Below are 18,726 nucleotides of genomic sequence, written 5' to 3'. Positions count from 1 at the left end.
GACAACAAATAGGGGTGGTCACCCTAACTAGATATACATGTACATTTATGTACAAGGTGCCTGACATATGATAAGTGCTAAATAATTTTTTTTTTTTTAAGCCTGTGCTGGGCACCAGTGACATCACTTGCCCAAACATGCCCCTGCCCGGACTTGCCCAGAGCACACCCCATGGGAGGCTCACAGATTGATTTGGGGCTAGGCTCCTAATTCGGTGACTGGAGCAGGCCTCTCCAGGCCCCTGTATGAGGCAGACCCCCTTCCCCTGCCCGCCTGGGACGCCCGGAGGGGTCCCCGCACCCGGAAACGTCCTGTCCTGTGGCCCCTCCTCTGGTGTCAGAGTCTCTCTGCTCCAAACAGATGGGCCCCCAGGGGCCGCCCCCGCAGCCTAGGAAAGCCCCAGCCCCTTTCACACTCAGGTAAAACTTTAACCAGAGGCCTTTGGTGGTGCACTGGGCCCTGGGCTCCCATTCAGGGCATGATAAATGACTACTGTCAGCACGACATGAATGCCCATATTGAAGAGCCCTGCTTTCTGTCTCCCTCCCTTTCAGGCCGCCAACTTCTTCTCTCTTAAGCCACTGAGTGTCACTCACGTGTCCCCTTCTCCTGAATGCCCCCCAGTCAGAGACCCTTGCTCCTGCTGCCCCCTGCCTCCCACCTGCCCACCCTTCCTCTCCCCCACTCCCTCCTCCCCTCCCCTCCCCCATCCCCTCCTCCAGCCCTGACTCACCCCATCCCAGTCCCTGGGCAGAGGAAGCTCACACTCCTTGCCCCCATCATCCACACTGTCACCCCCAGCACAGTCGACCCCAGGTACGGGAACTTGCCATCACTGTGTCCCACCGGCACCGTGTAGGCAGTCCTAAAGGGAAGGAAGGTAAAACCAAACAGGAACCCCAAAAAGTAAATGAGAAGAGAGCATACGCACGGCAAAAACAAGAGTTTTTACCGCAAATGCCAGGCTATTTTGTATTCGGCTGAGTCTGGGCTGTGTTTCTCTGAGGAGAAGAACAAAGAGTCCATCAGATTCCCCAAAATGGACCAAAAAGTGCTGCTCAGAGGCTCTGCTCATCCCAAGAGGGCCCAGCAGCACCAGAAATCCCAAACTAGCTCCACACTGCGGTATCAAAGCCACCCTATTGAGACAGACCACGCCCGTGTCGGAGGCCTCCATCCGAGTGGGTCGCCTCCGTCACCAACCACGTAAGAGGGAGCCACACGGGGACAGCCAACAATAACAGGAGCCAGAACCCCCTCAGAAAGGAATGCTCCATTGGCATTCCCGACTCCGGGGGAAATGCTGTTTCCTTTGGGAGCAGGACACGGCCACGTGCTGTCCTGTCTTTGTCAGAGCCCTCTTCAGCCCGGCAGCTGAGGAAGCTGAAGATGGGCTCCACGCGGTGGGGGCTGCTCCGTAAGCTGCCTCATCGGCATGTTCAATAGTAAGATGGCTTTCATTCAGAAAAGTGCTACTCATTTCATCACTGAGGTGACCTTCAAGAGGTTTTTGGTTTAGTGACAGACGAGCTGCAAGGCAAGGGATGTGAGAAGAGCACGGTGACCTCATGTGTGCCAGGGCCCCTCGAGACCACCTTCCAGCTGCATTTCCACACCTGCCCGGGGACCAGAATCCCAGGGGCTATCTTGAGACTCTTTGCATGTTATGAACCCCTGTGTATTGTGGGAGATATGTGAAGGCACACATGAGGCATTGCTGTCTACTGTTCCCCAGAATTCACACAATGCAGGAGAAATGGAGGGGCTTCCCTCACTCTGCACCCCCACTTCAAATAGGGAGCCACCTCTAAGACAGAAGAAGAGCCACATGTGGGCCTACCACAGGACACGGGTGGCCACTGGTGGCTTCCCAAATACCAAGGTGAGACAATGGACATAGTCCCATGGAATGCCCTCCAAAATAGAATTCTATGGTCAAATACATTAGGGAAGCACAGCTTGTTAAAACTCCTTTCTTAGAGGGCCACAATGAAGATCAGCTTATTCTGGGCTCTGAGGAATCCTACAGTAAACAAACTTGATAAACCCAGGGCTTCCCAAACTTACTTGACAGACAGCTGAGCTCTTTCTTATGTAGAATGCCCATCAACATTCCTAGAAACATACAAGGCACATTGCCTATGTGATCTCACTCTATACCAATAATTACTCTAGGTGAGTGTAATTATTATCCCATTAGACAGATCAAGGTCATGAAGCTCTAGAAAGTTGAGTGAATTGTCTCAAGTTTCTACAGCCAGTACCTAGCAGAGCTGGGATTTGTCTGACTACTAAATGGGCTACCTGACCATCTGACTTTTGAGGCAATGTGAGAAATGAGCTTACAGAAAATAGACACCATCCCCATCAGAAGCAAGGAAAGAAAGTAGCATTTTCTGGACTTGATATAGAACCTGCTCAATGTCAGGAAACGAGAAAGGATGAAAGACGGGAAGAACGCCACAGTGGGTTCTGAATACTGACATGATCTCCCCCAAGGAGTCTTGCTTGTGAATAGTCTCATCAACAGTATCTGCTTCCAAGCATCTTTCTAGTTGCTGCAATCTGCAGGTTTGCCTGAATTGTGATGTATTTCATGCATTGGTTTATTTCACCTCCTGATCAGGCCTGAGGGTAGCCAAACATAGACCAGCCTCTCTTATCCACTTCAAAAGAAGCAGAGAAGATGTGAGGAGGTCAGACTCAGGGCAAGAGGTGAACATCAAGGGGCAGGAGCTGGCCTGAGCCCAATCTCTGAGGCCCTACAGCAAACAACTCTCAAGGTTTTCACCCACTGCAAGTTCCAGAACCAGACGCTGAGTAGCCTGAGCCAGTCAACACCTGGCATTCTCCTGCCAACTATTATGGGTCCAGGGATGATGGGCACATGACAAAGGTTGGCCCAATCCCTTTTTCCCTCTGTATGAGCTATCTAATGCTGTGTAACAAACTATCCCAAAACTTAGTGGTTTAAAACAGCAACAACCATATATTATGCCTCAAGATTTCTCCAAGTCAGGAATTTACAAGTGGCCTGATTGAGACGTTCCAGCTCAGGGTGTCTCATGAGGTTGAAGTCTGATATCAACTGAGGCTGTTATCATCTGAAAGCTTGACTGGAGCTGGAAGATCTGCTTCCAAGGAGGCTCACTCGCATGCCTAACAAGGTGGTACAGGCTGTTGGTGGGAAGCTTCAGTTCCTCATGGGCCCCCGCACAGAGCTGACTGAGTGTTCTCACAGCATGGCTCTTGGCTTTCCAAAGTGAGCCATCCAAGAAACCAAGGACAGCTGACATGACCTTTATGACCCAGCCTCAGAAGTCACACCACTGCCTCCACCATGTTCCAGTAGTTAGGAACATTCATTCAAGTATAGAAGGATTAGACCCCACCTTTTAAAGAGAGGAAGGCCAACACCTTTCCATTCAGAGTTCCTCTCTCTCCCTTGACACTCACTCAGCCCCAGAGATGGAGTCCAGCTCCTTTAGTCTTTGTGTTCCTTGACATAATTAATTCCCCCATTGACTAAGCCAGTTTGAATTTGATTACACGCTACTTGCAGCCAAAGGCATTCTGACAGATACAGATTCTTAAGCAATTTTGATGCAATGTGGTAAGTGTCATAATCAAAGTATTCACACAGTTTTTCACTGAGACAGCAGAAGAAAAAATCGGCTCACAGGGCTTGGGGAGGACCAAGACAGGTGATTCCTGAATTATAGTCATGATTGGGGTGCTGGTATTGCTGATTTTGGTTTTTGGTTTTGTTTTTTATTTTGATTTAAATTTTATAAGAATTAACGTCTATTTCTAGGCTACATACTTAAGATAAAACATTCAGGCATCTCTCTTGAGGAGTAGTTCTGGATTTCTGTTACAAAAAGAAATCTCCATGGGTGCCTGGTGGCTCAGCCAGTTGAGCATCCAACTCTTGATTTCAGCTCAGGTCATGATCTCACAGTCATGGGATCAAGCCCCACGTCAGGCTCTGCACTGAGCATGGAGCCTGCTTAAGATTCTTTCTCTCCCTCTCCTCCTCCTCTCATACATGCACAAGCATGCACACACAGGCAATCTCTCTCTCTCTCTGAAAGAAAAAAAAAGAAAGAAAGAAATCTCCCACTGTTAAAAGAAAAAAAGCCTTGACAATTCTGCTATGTGATTTCAGTATCTCATTTCTCTGCATTAGGCATCTCAACCCTTATTAAAATCAAATACAAAAATAAGAAAACTTAGCAAACTTGAACCTAAAGTGAGAATCACTTCATTATCATTAATGAATAATCACCCTCACATTAGTGAACTAACTTTAAAATATCAAGCTTAACTCCTAATTAACCTTCAATCGATGCTTTAAATAAATTTTATTGTAGTTACTTTACAAAGTAAAAATATCATTAATAACACAACATGTTCCATCTTGTCATCTTCCATATACTGTGACTAATAGAAAGTATTTCTTTAATTTTCCAAACTCGTTGTTTTAAAATGATATTAAGGGTGGGGACGGTGGGGAAGAGCAGAAGTCAGATCATGGATGTCCAGCCAGGTCACACTGACACTGGGCAATGTCCTGAGGGCTAGGCCTGGTGAACACACGGTAGCTACACTGTTTGTCCATCAGAAAAACATCTGGGGGCACCTGGGTGGCTCAGTTGATTGAGCATCTGACTCTCGATTTTGGCTCAGGTCATGATCCCAGAGTCATAGAATCGAACCCTGTGTCAGGCTCCATTCTAAGCATGGAGCCTGCTTGAGATTCTTTCTCTCTCTCTCCCTCTCCCTCTCCCTCCCTCCCTCTCTCTCTCTCTCTGTCTCTCTCATTCTCTGTGTCTCTCTCCCCTTCTGCCCCTCCCCCACTCATGCTCTCTTTCTCTAAAATTAAAAAAAAAAAAGAAAAGAAAAACATCTGGCTGGGGCATGTTAGGGTCAGGGCCCAAATAAGCACCCCTGAGTTCTTCTCAATACCTGCCCCAGCTGGTCACATGGAAATAACCCCAAATCCAGATCAAAGGGAACCAGGCAATCAGTGTATGTCCTAGTTACCAAGAGATAAGAGCAACCCTGTTCTTTCTTCTCAAGGGTAGAGAGAGGGTCCTCCCACAAAATCCTGCATCCCAGACACTTGGTATATTACCGAGAACTAAGGAGCTATGGTTATCATTATGGAAGACTTTCCATGTGCCAGCCCTTCTAAGAAACACTCTGTAGGCATTATTATATTACATCTTCTTAATGACCCTGAGAGGTAGGTATGGGGGGGGGGGGACCATCACCAATGCCGATACCCATGTGTTCCTCTATACTTCCTCCCCAGCAGCTAGTCTGAGGTCATCAGCCTGAGCTGTAGCCAGTGGACTATAGGCAGACGGGATGGATACCACTCCGTGGCTTAAGTCCTAAAGCCAAGGTCTGCAAACACTTTCTGCAAAGGGCCAGGTAGTAAATATGTGAGGCTTTGCAGACTCTATGGTCTGTCAACAACTGACTCAACTCTGCCACTGCAGAGCGAAAGCAACCATTGACAAAAAGTAACCTAATGGGTATGCCTGTTCCAATAAAACTGTATTTACAAAACCAGTCAGAGACTACATTTGGCTCATGGGTGTAGTTTGCCAACCTCTGTTCTAAAACATCCCACTAAATCCTCATCCTTGGCTGGCTTAATACAGAGGATCCAGCAGAGAACCCTGAGGAGGGGATGACAGAGCTGCAAAATGGAAGAACCTAACTCCCCGAGTCACTGATGTGAGGGGGCCACCTAATCCGAATTGTACTGCAACTGAAGCAAGAAATTACTTGCGTGGTGTTCAAGCCACAGAGATCTGGGGAGTGTTTGTCATGCCCTCTTGCATTAATTAGCGGGATTAACAAATTAGGTTTAATTGTTCCTTGTATATAATTGTCCACCTCTTTCCAGCCCAGATAACTGGCTTTATCCACTTTTGGGGGAGGTTATAATTCAGTGAGAGCTCACCCAGTATAGACCCAACTATGCATTATCCCTGAACTGGACAATAGCCTTGCATCCACACAGTCCTACAGCTTATTCCACACCACTGGCCTTGGACAATTGCTCCTTTGTGACAGCTGAGAAAAATGAGGTTCCAAGAGGGAAGTGATCCTCCCAAGTTTACAAAGCAAGGAAATGGTAGAGCGGGGTCTAAGATGACCATAGCTCCAGGTTTGCTGGGACTTTCCTGGGTTCAGCACCAAAAGTCCCACATCCATCCTGCACAACGGGTCACCACCCAGAACTCAAGCACAGGTCTGTCTGACACCAAAGCCCATCCTCATGGCCAGCAGGAAGCCCAGTTCATCTTGGTCCAATCCCTACTGGGAGGCCTCACACACCAGTGTCCACTCCAGGTGTGCTACACCTGGGGGATTAGCAGGGAGCCAGGTCATCTCCTTCCCCCCAGGCCTTGGGCCTCTTCTCCGAAGTGGTGAGTCAGGCATGAATTTTAAATATACACTAGCTTGAGTGTGGAAGTCAGCCCTGACATCTATAAAATGGCACTAAATCCTGCTTTTATGAGCTCTTGCTACTTTCTGCTGAGTGTTTTATCACACTCACTAGAAGTTTACTGAGGAGAGTTAATAACCCAAAAACACTGTGGCCTGCCCGTCTCCGGATTGAGGAGCAGTGGAACACCCAGCTGGTGATGTCAGAGGTGCTATGAGCACTCGTGCCATGGACGCATGCGTCCCCCTTCCCCCTTGCTCTGCTCTGCCTCGGCCCAGCCCACCATTCCTTCTTCCATCAGTCCATCCTGCCATATGCTCTGGGCCCAACCCCAGGATGGGTGCTCAGGTGGTCAGGGAAGAGCTCTCTGAGAGGGTGAAACCTGAAAGTTGAGAAGAGAAGAAGCTGCTAATGCCAGAAATGAAGGGAAGACTGTCCCAGGGAGATGGAAGGGCATGGACAGAGGCCTTGAATCCTGTGACACTTTACCCAGCCAGAAAAGGCTTTCCAGAGAGGAGAGGAGATGGCCAGGACAAATCCTGGAATACCAGACTAGAAGAGACAGGCAGAGGAGGGAATGTCCAGAAAGGAGACAGAAACAGAACAGAAAGCTGGGAGGGAAAACCAGGCCGGAGGGAAGTATGCATGATGAGGCAGGGGGCATCTCAGGAAGACAAAGCGCAGTAGTGTCAGATAGTACAGAAAAACTGAGTAAGAAAGGGGTCCCTTGTCTTTGACAATGTCAAAGTCACAGTTATTAAGTGCCTACTGTGGACCAAGTGCTGTGCCAAGTTCCAGGGAAGGAGATAAAATAAAACACAGGGGTTTAAGGAGAGGGGTCGGGGAGCAGAGAAATATTAAAATGATTACAGTGATATGAGTACGATGCTATGGGATCCTACAAGAGGAGCAGAGGAACTCTAGCTGGGGAGTTGAGGGTTCTTGTGAGAGCAGGGCACATGTGATTTGGGTTGTGATGAGTGAATAGGAGTTTACTAGATAGGTAGAGAGACAGAGGAAACATCCTGAGGCAAGCAGCAGAGGCATATGCTCAGGAATGCAGGGAGGTCCCTTACCCTGGGAGAGCGAGGAGACAAGGCTGGGAAGAAGGGTGGTGGTAAAGGACCCTCCGGGCCCTGCCAAGGAGTCTGGGTTTATTCTCCAGGCAACAGAGCAGCGTGGAGGGAGGCAGTACCCAGTTTGCACCTTAGAAAATAGTCTCAGGGCGCCTGGGTGGCTCAGTAGGTTAAGTGTCCGACTCTTGATTTCGGCTCAGGTCACGATCTCACGGTGTGTGAGTTCAAGCCCCACATCAGGCTCTGCACTGACAGCACGGAGCCTGCTTGGGATTTTCTTTCTTTCTCTGTCCCTCCCCTACTAGTTCATATTCTCTCTCTCTCTCTCTCTCTCTCTCTCTCTCTCTCTCTCTCTCTCTCTCTCTCCCCCCGCCCACTAAAATAAATAATAAACATTTAAAAAAGAAAATAGTTTCGCCTGTGCGTTCCAGCCCCAGCTTTGACACTAAGTCCCTTCCATGCTCTGGGCCTCAGTTTCAGCCCTCTGAGTGGGGAAATGAGACTATTCCCCTCCCGTCCTTATAATCTGAGGGCTCTGCGGTTATTGTAAGAGTCGCTGTTCTGAGAGTACCTTTCGTTTCTGTGCATCCGGTAGAAGTAAATTCATCACGTAGATTCAGATTTTCAGAGTCATAATTTGCCTTGAGTTTTTGAGAAGTTTTTGCCTGAAAGACTGCCTGGGTCAAGCATGCCACCAGCACATCTAAGAGGCTTGTTCCCAGTTCCCCGGTGAGGATGAGAAGTGAGAACTCCATCGTAGCCCAGGGGAAGGGCTGACATTTGGTGAGATGTCTGTATTTAAATCCCACCACTTGACATCTGTTTCCAATTAATCTGCCCGTGTTAAGAGGGATGCTGCCCGGAGCACAGGATTCAAGCTCAGTTCGAGAGGCAGAGGGAGGCAGCCTTAAAGACTTAATGCAAAGCCAGTGCACTGGCTCCCTCCTACTCACACCCCCAGGGGCTCCCACATACCCCCGGGAACACCTGGCCTGCGAGGTGCCTGAGGATGAGCTCCACTCCTCTCTCTGCAACTTACACTTCAGCCATAAGGGGCATGATGAGTTTGAAGAACTAAAAGCAAAGCCAAGGTCTCAGATATACTGAGCGGAGACTGGCATGAGGTGGGTGGGCAGGTAGGCAGGGGCCAGATCTCGCAAAGTCTTATAGGCTGAAAGGAGGACTCCCATTTTTTTTTCTAGGTCTGGTGGGAACTGAGATGGTCCAGTTTGCATATTTAAGAGATCCGGCCTCTCCATGGAGAACGGGTTGGACAGAGCCAAGAGTAGAAGGGGAACATCGTTTCAAATGACACTGGAAAAGGCAAAACTGTGGAGACAGTAAAAAGACCAGCAGTGCCCAGGGTTCGGGGGGAGGAGGAGAGAAACAGGTGGAGCACAGAGGATTTTTAGGGCAGTTGAACTACTCTGTATGACACTGTAAGGATGGACCCGTGTCACTATATGTTCATCCAGACCCATAGAATGTACAACACCGAGAGAGAGCCCTAATGTAAATTACAGATGTCGGGCAATGATGTGTCACTTGCAAGTTCATCGACTGTAACAAATGTGCCACTGGGGGGGGGGGGGGGATTGTGCCTGCGTGGGGACAGGGGTGTGTGGGAAACCTCTACTTTGCATTCAGTGTTGCAAAATCTAAAACTGCTCTACAAGATAAAATCTATTAATCCAAAAACATTTAAAAACCATGGGCACCTGGGTGGCTCAGTTGGTTAAGCGTCCAACTTTAGTTCAGGTCATGATCTCACAGTTCGTGAGTTCGAGCCCCTCGTTGGTTTCACTGCCCTCAATGAGGAGCCCGCTTCCGATCCTGTCTCCCTCTCTCTCTGCCCCTACCCCACTGTCTTTCTGTCTCTCAAAACTAAACATAAAAATTTTTTAAAACATTAAATTCACCTGTTTCTGTTCACTTATTTTAATGTGGCAGCAAGGAAATACGACCTCTCAGGTGTGGCTCTCACTATGGCTCTACAGGCTGGCGGTGAGTTAGAAGCGATGGTGGTTAGACTAGGGTCGTTAGCAGCGGTAAATGAGAAAGGAGAAGCCGTGTCTGAGGTGTGGGTCAGAGGTAGTATTGGCAGGTCTCGCTGATAAACTGGATGTCGGGAAGGAGCAAGGGAAAGGGGGATATCAGAGATGATGGCTGTGGGTCTGGTCTGAGCACTTGGATGGACGGTGGTGTCATTTCCTTGGATGAGGAGGGAAGACAACGGGAAGAGCAGTGAGTTCCTCTGGGACAAAGTGAGTTTGAGACGCCTCCGAGATGCCAAGTCAAGACGTCAAACAGACAATTGGATACACCAGCCTAGAATATTCAGAAGCAAAGTCTGGGGAGAACACCTAAATTTGGAAGCAATCATTTGGAAAACCTAGGTCCCCCTTCTGTGTATGAATCTCACCAGACAGACAGACAAACAGAGCCATTAACCGCACTCCTCTGCTCTCTCCATTACAGCAAAGCCTTCTGAATATGCAAATCTTCTCTCTGGCTTTGAGTCTTCTCTGTATGTCACCAGCTCTCTCCTCTTCACTGCCCCCACCAAATAAACTCTCTTTCTTGGTTCGCCCACCCCCCCAAACTTGCCAGGCAAAAACTGTGGCGAAGGCACCCATTGCAGACAATCTTCAATGGAGGACTGTGGGTCAGGATGTTTGCACAAATGCCTCACAGCATCATTTATCTTGAGGCATGTCAACTCGAAAAATGTTAGTTCATGTCACTGTCGGTGTAAATGCCAAAAATTAGCTTTCTTTCATCAGAAAACGGAATAATTAACTTTGCAACTGTTTCCAAAACTGCTAATTAATGGGTTTTACCCACTTGATTTGTCAGGCTACATTGCGAGCTGAGCAGCGCCTGAGCCCCTGGAGGATTCCCGTCCTCCCCTTCTCTCTGTCCCCTGCAGCCGGAGTCAGGAGAAGTTGCAGGTAAACAAGTGGAGAAAAGCAAGACCAAAGGAAAGCGCTGCCATTTTGGAGTCGAGCGGTTCCTTTTCCTTTCGAAATCAGTCTCCCGCCACTTTTCTTTCGCACATGACCATCCCCCACCCAGTTAATCTCAAAAGTGCAGGACTCAGCCTCAGTTGACGAGATCTCCATCCACCTGTCACCCAAACTTGAAGGTCAAATCGCCTGCCTCGCTCCCTCAACCAAGGTGCTGGGCATGGTGGTTAAAGACTTAGGCCCTGGAGGCAGGTCGATGTGGGTTTCATGGCCAGGTTGAGTTTCTCCCAGCTGCACATCCTTAGGCAAGACACTTCCCGTCTCACTACCTCGGTTTCTTCATCTATAAAATGGGATTCACAGTAGACTTAAGTCATGCCATGGTTGAAAGCTTAAGGGAGATGATAAATGCACGGTCTTGGGCACAGTACTTCAGATATCAAGTCATCAACAAACAGGTCTCTTAGTACATCTCTTACTCCATTTCCATCTACAGGCCCACTCCCCCTCACCTGGACTGTTGCCTCTTCACTGAGAGCCAGCCCATCCCCCACTGGGATTGCCAGAGAAGTGTTCCCGCCATGCAAATCTGAGCATTTAGTGAACTAGATCACTGGTCCCAGTTATTCCTCTACTACATCAGGATTATACATCCATATCGTTCACCTTGTAACTTTGCAGGGCCTCCTACTGTAGATGGAGTGTACTTCCCCACCCCTCTGATATTTTTCATTTCTTTAATTGTAGTTAAATACACATAAAATTTACCATCTTCTCTTGGTATTGGCTGCTATCAATATTGACTGCTAATAGATTTCACCTCCACCCTGCTCTGGAGAATTGTCATTGGCTAAACGGGATCTGTCAGCTTGTAGCCAGTGATTGATTGACAAGGGGAGGGGTGTATCAAAGGGGATTAAGGTGGATCCAAAGCAGAGGTACACGTTTTGCTCCAAAACTCTCCACCGAACCAGCTGAAGCCTCTCTCCAGCCAACACGACGTCCTGACTTAACTTTCTTCCTCTGTTTTATTGTGTTTCCTTAGCTTCCCTTCTCCTGAAAGTGGAGAAGTAAACAGTAAAACATGTTCCCAATAATCCTCATGAGCGTAATAAATGGTGGTTGTCTTAAGCCACTGAGTTTTGAGGCGTTTTGTTACATGGCATTAATAACTGATACAATTAGAGCACGTAACAGGTGGAATACCATCCAGCCATTAAAAATGATGATGGGACTCTGTGTATCGCCTCCAGAACAATGACTTACTCAAAGCAGTGTTGCTTAAGAAGAATCGGTCACAATAATGTATGAACAGCAGTGTTCTTTCTGTTAAAGAAAATTAGTACATGGGTATTCAGGTACAGAGAAATGTCCAGGGGGGACTGCAGTGGTTAACAGTGTCTATCCTTGTGTGGTGGGCTTGTGGACAATATATTATTTTTGTCTTTGCACTTATTTTATACCATCTAATATTTAAATTGAATTTTCTTTTTTATTTGAATTAAAGTTATTTAAGTCAAAACAACAAAATTACCAACTTAACCATTTTTAACTGTTCAGTCCATTAGTATTAAGTACATTCATGTTGTTGTTGTTTTTTTAATTTTTTTTTTTTACATTTATTTATTTTTGAGAGACAGAGAGCGTGAGTAAGGGAGAGGCAGAGACAGAGAGAGACAGAATCAGAAGCAGGCTCCACGCTCTGAGCTGTCAGCACAGAGCCCAACGCGGGGCTCGAACCCACGAACCATGAGATCATGACCTGAGCCGAAGCCGGATGCTTAACCGACTGAGCCACCCAGGCACCCCAGTACATTCATGTTGTTGTACAGCAAAACTCCAGAAGCTTTCCTCTTGCAAAACTGAAACGACATCAAGCAACCAACCACTCCCCATTCCTCCCTCCTCTCAGCCCCTGGAAACCACCATTCTACTTTCTATCTCTATGAACTTGACCACTGTACGTACTTCATATAAGTGGAATAATCCAGTATTTGTCCTTTTGTGTCTGGCCTATTTCACTCAGCATCATGTCCTCAAGGTGCTCTCATGCTGTAGGATGTGTCAGAATCTCCTTCCTTTTTATGGCTGAATAGTACTCCTATTGGTGTTGGGCTTAGCCATGTGACTTGCTTTGGCCAATGAAATGTTAGCAGAAGGATGGGACGCATGCAGGATCTTTATATATGCTTGCATAGCTTGCCTTGGCTTCCTGTGCTCCAGACCCACAGAGCTGAGGAGGGGAATCTGATGATTATTCCCCCGCAATCCCATCCCTGCCCAGAGCCCTCTCTAGATGCATTAAATGTGTTCTTCCCATTTAAGATGGAGGCTCTTAGCTTAAGAGAGCTCTTGATAACCCATCTTATCCCAGCCAAAGGTCTGCCTTCTCCCATCACAAGAATACCACCAGGCAATGAACTCACAGGCCACAGAACAGGAAGGCTCACAGACCAAATTGAGATGCTCAAACCATGCTATTCGCTAAACCAAATAAGACACAAAGCAAAAAAATCAAAAATAAGACACAAGGTTAGTTGACACATTTGAGATAGGAGTATGTAATGTTCATATGTCCTATGTCCTTCTCTATCACATCAGCCTGCCCCGCTGATGTGTGGTTCAGAGGACCAGAGTTCAGGTTTGAGCATGGGGTGTCCAACAGATGGAAGGTGCCTGGGTCAATCATACATAGACTCTATGGAAGAGACAAGGCAAGAGCGTATGCCTGGCCACTGCCGCAGTCTTACCACTCACTTCTGAACATCGCTGGGTTTTATTCTTATTTCTTGGACAGAGCATAGGTGGGGACAGAACAAGACAAGGATTGGTAACACCAATGGGTGAACAATTTAGGGAGGACCTGTTGGAAATGGCACAATCATGACTTGATCTTTCCACCCATTTCTATTAATAGTACTCTTGTTTGTTTTACCATAGAAACCATTGAATCCATCTCTGACAAGCGGATTGCTAACATTCTTACTATCTATATTCAACACATCTTATGAATTCTGCCGGAGTCTCAGAAGCTTACTCATTGTGTGTACTTAACACATCCTCCAAGTTTTGCCTCTGTTGCATAAGCTAGAAGCTTATGAACTATCTACACCAAAAACTTTGGAGAAGGTTCATCCATCTTATTTGTTTTTCTTGTCCTTGTTGGAAGAATTACATATTCTCAAGGAATACAGTAAACACATGTTACATTTTCCAAACCACCCACATTCCTGCCACTCCATCACCTCCACCTCAGTCCAAGCTGCTGCCATCTTTCACCCAATCCACCTGTAACTGGTGTCCCCACTGCCACACTGACCACCCACACGGCAACCAGAGTCCCATCTGAAAGGCAACTCTCTTCCTGCTCCACCCAGCCATAGAGTCTGAACTGCCAAGTGGCATTAAGGCCTATTGTGTTATGGCCACAACTACCTCTCCTCTCTCTGTGTCCCACTGTTACCATCCCTACACCATGCACTCTCAATTCCAGCCCTGCCTAGAATGAGCTACTTCCTGAGTGCCTGCTCAACTCCTACACTCCAATCCAGAACCATCTCAGGAATCACCCCCTGTGATGGCTAGTTTTATGAGGCAACTTGACTACTAATATGTCCTATCTCCTTCTCTGTCACTTCAGCCTGCCCTGCTGATGTATGGTTCAGAGGACCAGAGTTGAGGTTTGAGCAAGGGGGTCCAACAGATGGAAGGTGCCTGGGTCAATCATGTATAGCCCAGAGAGCTGGTAAAACATTGTATCTGGGTGTATCTGTGAAGGTGTTTCTGGAAGACATTAGTATTTGATTCAGTAGGCTAAGTAAAGAGATCTGCCTCCACGAATGTGTGCAGGCCTCAGCCAATCCACTGGGGACATAAATGAAACAAAAAGATGAAGGAAGGGAAGACTGATCTCTCTCTCTCTCGCTGTCTCTCTCACTCTTGCTCTCTCCCTCTTCTTGGGACATCCATCTTTTCCTACCTCACACATTGGAGCTTCCGATTCTCAGGCCTTAGGACTCTAAGACTTATACCAACAGCTCCTCAGTTCTCAGGCCTGTGGCCTGAGACTGAATTATACTGCTAGATCTCCGGGTATCCCAACTGGCAGCAGATAGGGGGACTTTTCAGCCTCTATAACCATGTAAGTCAATTCCTTTAATAAATGTCTCATATCTATCTATCTATCTACCTATCTATCTATCATCTACCTATCTACCTATCTATCCATCCATCTATCTGTCTGTCTACCCATCCATCTATCTATCCATCCATCCACCCATCCATCCTATAGGTTCTGTTTTTTTGGAAAACCCAAACTAACACACCTCCTCTGGGAACCAGTAAATATTTGGGGAGAAAATAAAGGAAGGAGGATGGCAAAGGGAAGGGAATATGGAGGGAGAGAAGGATGAAGGGAGGAGAGCTATAACCATCATGCTATAGAAGGAACTAACCCCAGAAGTGATCATTGTCCTGCCCCTCTAGGTATTTAAGCAAAAGACTGAATGATGTCTCAGAAAAAAAAAAAAAAAAAAACAGAAATCATTCAAACATAGAATGTGTAGTCAGACAAGCTATAGTCTATGATCTTTCCTTGGATTATGGGTGTTCTAATTATCTCTTGATGCAACAAAGTACCCTGATAACTTAGTGGCTTACAACAACAGCCATTTAATTATGTTTCGTGATTTGGTGGCAAGGTTCACCTGGACCATTTTTCTGCTCTCTGTGGCACTGACTGTGGGCACTTGGTGGTTGGTATTCAGTCATCTGGGCTGGGCTGGAGGATCCAAGATGACATCACTCACAGATCTGGACATTGGCAAGGACTAGAAGGCTAGACTCAGCTGAGCACCTCCCCTTCTCTGTGTAGACTCAAAGCCTGTCCATGAAGTGTGTCCAGAAGTGTGGTCAGACTTCAACAGCAGCTCAGGCTCCAGGAGACCAAGCTGAATGTTGCCAGTCCTTTTAAAAACTAGACTGAGAACTGGCATGGCAGCACTTCCTCCATACACATTTTTGGTCAAATCAGTCACAAGCCAGCCCAGATCCAAGGGGAGAAAAAATAGACTCCATCTCTTGATGAGGTGAATGTCAAAATAATCGCAGCCATTCATAAATTCCTGGTGCAGAACCGATGACCACACCTCCAGAAAGACTTACCAGGACTAGGACCGGTCCAGGGAAAGCAACTCCTGAATCCCTGACCCATGGCAACTGTGAGAGATAACATATGTTTATTGGTGTTTAAAGCCACTTAGTTTGGGGGTCATGTGTTACATAGCAACAGATTATAAAGACGGGTGCCTTCACCAAACTGTCTTGTCCAAAACCGAATCCTGGGTAGAAGGCAACCAGGGACTGAACTTGTGATGTATTTTAGGATAAGAACTTCAAGGAAATTATCAGACCAGATCTTCAAAATCTGCTATCTCAGGGACAATTCTCATTCATGTATTCATTTAACAAATATTTATGAGTGCCCACCATGTGCCATGCACTAAGCAAAGTGGTAGAGACAGAAGGATAAGTAAAAATAGACATGGTCCCCCAATTTGCAGACCTCTATGAGAATATCCCATTCTGGGCCCTGTCCTGCTCTGTAACCAGGAAGGTACACCCCGCAGGCTGGTACTGGGTCCCCAGGCAGCTTTGATCATTCACAGCCTCTGACTAAGCCCACCTTGCTCTCTGCTCTTCATCCCTGGGGTCATTTCTTGTAAAGGGCCGCCCTCTGCCCCATTGCTTGGACCTAGCTCTCTGACCTCTGGCTTCCCCCCGTAGGGGGGAAGAGTCAGGTACGGCAGCACCACCGTGAGCCAGCGCTGTAAGTCTAGGCCACCAGTCTGGAAGTCGCTCGGGCCCCATTCTTCCTGGCACCTCCACGGACTGCTTGCCGCCCCAGCTGAACCAAGACACTTATCCCTGGTCTGGGCTGTCTCTTCACTTCCCCTCGAGCCCAGGAGCCATTGTCCCCGGCCAGCGAGGCGAGGCGCATCTCGGACGCACCATGTCCTCGGGCTCTTTTTCCTGCTCTGCCTGGATTGGGCTCATTTACTAAAAATTAGTTGGGAATGAAAAAAGCCCCTAGTTTATTAGCGTGCTATTATTCCCCTCCCGCCGTCCCCCTGCCGCATGATGGATTGCCTGGTGAGGGGACGCAGCCCCAGCCGGGGAGTGAGCGAGCTCGGCGCGGTCCCCGGCGCAGACAGATGGGGAGGCCGAGTCCTGACCATGATTGATTAGCTCCGCAAAGCCTGTTGAGCGGAGTTCCATCAAGATTGATGCTTTCTCCTCATAACAGCATTTCCAAAAAGTTTCTATTACATTTTGATTATGTTTATAGAATCTCGCTGGTCTGGGGGAAGATGCAATCTCGTTCCCAGTGTGTGTGTGTCTGCGTGGGCCGTCGCAGGGCCTCTGCCCAGGGCCCCTCACTTTGCGGGCAGCAGGAAGGACCTCCCTTGCCTCCCAAGATCAAGCTGGAGGAAGCCAGTGTCCACTCTCCCGTTCCCTGAGGTTCAGTCTCACGGCAGCTCTGGTTTGGGAGGGCAAGTCCCACAGGTGTTCTAAGCCCTGGGCCTGAGACCGACAAGAGGGTGGGGAAGAGACTGGGCAGGCCCTCGTCAAATGTCCGGTAAGCTCCGTGTTCAAATATGTATCTGAACGTGTCTATCTGTGCATGTGTGTGTCACACCTTACCCCATGAGGGATTTGGATGATTAACAGGAAACAGTAAAAAGATAAAATAAAAAATGAATAGAGAACAAGAATGAGGACCAGGGGAATGCAAATCAGCCCAGAACAGCAAGTCCAAAATGAAGAAGTAAAATATGTATGCAGTCAAGTAAGTTCCCACAATCCGGTCTGAGTTTCCTGAGAGTCAAAGAGAAAAGGGGAATAAAATCAGTTTACTTAGGTCTTACTGTCCTTAATAAAAAAATGGAAAAGTCCAGTTCTTCAGAGGACTCGATTCTTCCATTGAGAGTTTCTTCCATTTTAATTCTAAAACTTTTTTTTAATGTTTATTTATTTTCGAGAGGGAGAGAGACAGAGCATGAGCAGGGGAGGGGCAGAGAGAGAGAGAGAGAGAGGGAGACACAGAATCTGAAGCAGGCTCCAGGCTCTGAGCTGTCAGCACAGAGCCCAACACGGGGCTCGAACTCGTGAACCATGAAATCATGACCCGAGCCAAAGTCAGACGCTTAATCAATTGAGCTACCCAGGCACCCCAAAACCACAGTTTTAAACCTGTTTTATCTATCAGGTGGGCAAAGATCAAAATGTTTAACAATGTGCTGTTGGTAAAAGCTGGAGGAAATAGACACAGATAGTGCTGTTAGAAACAGGTGCACTGGTGTTCACCCTTGGAAGGCATTTTGGCAGTATGTATTCAGATTTTAAATATGGAAGTCCACGCTGGGTATTTATTCCACAGATATTCTCATCTATGGGCACAAAGATACATCAACAAGACTGTTCATGAAAGCATTCTGTTTATAGAAAAGTTTGTGAACAAGCCGGATGTCCACCGCTACAAACTTCTTACACAGATAATGATACATCCATGAAAAGAAATGCTAGGCGGCAGTTAAGAAATAAGGGATGGCTGTTGAAAATGCAGTGGTAAGGAATGATCTCCAAGATAAGTGAAAAAAAACAAAGATGTGTAGAGGATACTAAGGAAACAGAGATATACAAATATGCCTTTCATGTCCATATCCTATTTTGCGGAGCTATGCACACAAACCTGGTTACGCGGATTTTCTCTGGGAAGTGACTATAAAGACACGGAATGAAAGATGAAAACAAGACTTACTTTTTAATGAATACTCTTTTGAACTGGTTAGATTTTTTTTTATCATGTGCATATAACTTTTCAAAGTGAAATACTTAAAAAATGTTTAATAAAAAATACCCAATTGCACTTAAAGAAATTTATTCTGTGGAATTAACTGGAGACAGGTGTTAAAATTTATGCTCCAAAATATTTATTATAATTTTATTTCTAATAGTGAAAAATCAGAAATACCTAATTATAGAAGATGGATTTAAATAAATTCTAATATATCCATGCAGTAGACTATTTTCAACCATCGAAAATCACATTCATAAAGAATGACTTAATGGGGCGCCTGGGCGGCTCAGTCCGTTAAACATCTGACTCTTGTTTCAGCTCAGGTCATGATCTCAAGGTCATGAGATCAAGCTCCACATT

This window comes from Panthera tigris, chromosome A3, assembly GCF_018350195.1.
Source record: "Panthera tigris isolate Pti1 chromosome A3, P.tigris_Pti1_mat1.1, whole genome shotgun sequence".
Lineage (NCBI taxonomy): Eukaryota > Metazoa > Chordata > Mammalia > Carnivora > Felidae > Panthera > Panthera tigris.
This window is presented reverse-complemented; position numbering follows the sequence as displayed.